This window comes from Frieseomelitta varia, unplaced genomic scaffold (assembly GCF_011392965.1).
Source record: "Frieseomelitta varia isolate USP_RPSP 00005682 unplaced genomic scaffold, Fvar_1.2 scaffold_247, whole genome shotgun sequence".
Lineage (NCBI taxonomy): Eukaryota > Metazoa > Arthropoda > Insecta > Hymenoptera > Apidae > Frieseomelitta > Frieseomelitta varia.
The window spans coordinates 1,710,929-1,714,270 of NW_025109976.1; positions in this window are offsets into that span (position 1 = coordinate 1,710,929).

A 3,342-nucleotide genomic window follows, 5' to 3' on the forward strand; every position below is an offset into this window, starting at 1 on the left:
ACACGAATGTGCCTACCGTTGCGGAAGGAGATTAACCCAGTAATGATCTGACGGCGAATTAATACGTGAAATTTGGTAAAAATTTAAATAACTTGCGAGTATTATTCGGTATTATTATATAAGAAATGTATTGGAATAATACATGTTCCATGAAATATTACGAATAAATATATTCAAACTTCATCGAACCATACATTGAATTTAAGTAGAAGGAAGAATATAAGCCAAAGTCCACCTCGTGTCGACAGTATATTAGAAGGACAGAAAGGGAACTGATTAAACGAAAAATGAGGTTATGAAATGCTCTGTTAACACAACGTTGACCCTTGGCGAACCAAGCCAAACCAATTCGCAGGAAAGCTTTTCACGTTAAACTTTTCTGCTGCAACGATTTCTATCTCAGTGATATCGATCAAGCGATTACCATTAATTGAAGAACAACGCGATCTATCCTTCGATAGATCGCGTTTCTACGATTCGTTCATCGGCGGGCCATCACTCGTGCTTCAGCGACGAATCTCACGATCCAGGTTCCGTGTTCGGTGTGGGATCTATCGGATCGGGGTACCGCGTTCAACGCAACGATTATCCAGACATCGACGGAACGCGTCCGCGGTTTGAAAGGTGGGCGCTGCGCGTGTACCAGTCCCGGGCGTTAAAACGTATCGAAAAGAGACAGCGTTACGTACAGCGGCGCGTATTTATGGGCATGAGCCCGGTCAGAACCGAGGAGAAGGAGACAGAAGGAGGCGATCGGTATGAACGAGCCGGCGGATCCGGGCTAGGTCGTTCAACCAACCGGTGAACCATCGAACCATCCGAGCGACCAGCTCGCAAACGGTCGCGGAGCGGAGCACCTTACTGTTAAAAGTCCTTTAACCGAGGCTAGAAGGAGAGGAACTGGTCTGTGGCGCGCGGAACGAGCCGCGGAATAAAAGAAGAGAGAGAGAGAGAGAGAGAGAGAGAGAGAGAGAGAGAGAAAGTGGGCAGCCGTGTGACGAACAACGGTCGCGCAGGATCCGCCAATGGTGAGTGACTTTGTGTCTCCGTTGCAAGTGTGAACCGGGCATAAGGAGACCAATCTTACAGAGAAATCGCGCGCGACTGTGCACGCCAGCCGTTGCGATACGCTCGGCTCTTCTCGCTCTCGTGAGCCCTGGCTCCCCAGGGTGGAGTCCAAAGGCTCGCCAGTGTATTAATAACGTCGCCCTGATTTATCGCGACGCGGGGATTTCACTCGGTCATGAGCATGCTGTTAAGAGTGTTTTAAACACTCCGATTGGCGAATGGATTAATTGAATTTCGAGAAGTTGGACTTACGTCGGAGGTCACTGGGTTTGAAACGACGAATGATTGACAGGAAGATGATAATGATATGTAGCACAGCAACAGGGCGAATGTACAAGGATTTTTTCTTGCGAGAGTAATGGCACGGATTCGTACTCCTTTGAAGATACTCTTAAACGTTTCACGGATTCCAACTATGTCAAACAAGCCCCTCTCTGGTCGCTCTTCCTGCGCGCAAACGTACGAAAGGTTTGGGTTAGGTTTGTTTCCACCCGTTTCACAGAATCTCTTTATACAGTCTAACGATCGCGCATGTGAAACCGGGTTGTTACACGTACGCGAAACGTCCAACTGATAACTGTAAGAGGGCCACGAGTCCAACGATAAAACGTTCGCGGAACGCGTTTCGGGTAATTGTTACGAGAGAACACGAGCCGGCGAGACTGCGGGCCCTGTACGCCGCTGGTGAAATTTAAAAGGCGTGGAGAAAGGAGAAAAGGGAGGAATTAAAAGAGCGTCGTTTATCTGGGCCTTCCGTTGAGTTACTTCGCCATTAAACAGATTAAGAAGGCACAATCAAGAAGAAAGCACTTGTCCTCGGGAGAAAACGAAAAGAAAGAAACAAAAAAAGAAAAACACCTAAATCAGTGATATCTCGGTGGCCTGTTCCAGCCAGAGGGGATCGTAAGGTACCGGAGCCCTGGCATTCCGCCCACAGTTTAGACTCTGCTCCGTTCGCGTCCGTTCCTCCCAAACGTAGCAAAATGAAGAAACGTGTTGGTCCCGACGTCACATCCTAGCACGCGGCAAATGTTGTGCCCTCAACTTATCCCTCTCTTCCACCCCCGTCGTTCGTTCCTCTGGATCTCTGGAATAATATTCCCAACGTTTTTTGTTTTTTTTTTTTACGGACGCACGTATTCACGGACAGGAGGAAGGAAGAAGGAGACTACGGACAGAACGAGGAGAAGAATGACGCGCACCGAAGAGAGGCGCTCCACCACGGAGAATTGAAAATGATGATTGGCGGTAAGCGGGCTGCCAGCAGTGATGGAGGAGCACTGGAGAGGTGGTCAGCAACGAGAAACGGACAGAGAAAATGAGAAAGAGTGAGAGTGAGAGAGAAAGAGAGGGGCAAACGGGGATACTAAATAAGAAAGCCACGAGGGGGAGGTGAAAGTTGGAGGAGGACGTTTCGGAGCCTAACCGGAGGGGAAGAGAGGCCACTGGGAGGAAAAAGAGTCGGGAGCGCGCGAATTAAGTCGATCGCGGTGCGTGGAACCACATCCTTCGCGCCCGCTACCTTCGAGAATATCGCTTTTCCTTCGTCCTTTCCCTCCTCGGTCTCGATCGCCACCCTCTTTGTCCCACCTTGCAGTGTTGTTCAGAGAGCGCGTACCTCTTCTTTATTATCGGCATCAAGCATCGTCTTTTGTTTTATAATAACCCGGCATTGCTGCGGTCGCGCCGCTCTCGCAGCTCCTTTTGCAATGCCGGAGGAGTAGCTCTCCAACTGGCGCAAAGGGAACGAAGAGACGAGATGAGGTGGAGACGGGGAGAGAGAAGGAGCGAACGAAAGAAGAGAGGTATCGCGATAAATTGCCAATGCCCCGTAACGCTCGCTTCACGCGCGCTCGAACACGCACTTTGGTCACTGTCACCGATTGTGAGAAGAGCCGGGCGCTCGTTCCCCGAACTGTTCCCGTCATTGACCGCAACGCGAATTATTTCTAACGAAAATGTCGTTTCGAGAATCGGTCGCGTAAATTGGAACTGCGACGACGATCGGTGTCCAAATTGTCCCGATTCCATTAGACGTAACCGATGTAAATAAGAGGAGTAACTTCTCGAGTCTAGCAAGATATATCCGGAAGTGTTTCAACCAAAGTCGTCGACATTGCGCTCATCTCGCACCCTCGTATTAAATATTCCTCGTCGCATCCCGCGTCGAGATACGACGACCGTAGAAACATATACCTCTTCTATTTCTTTTCTTTTTTCTCTTATTTTCCATCTTTTTTGTTTTCTTTTCTTTTTTTTTTTTTTTTTTTTGTT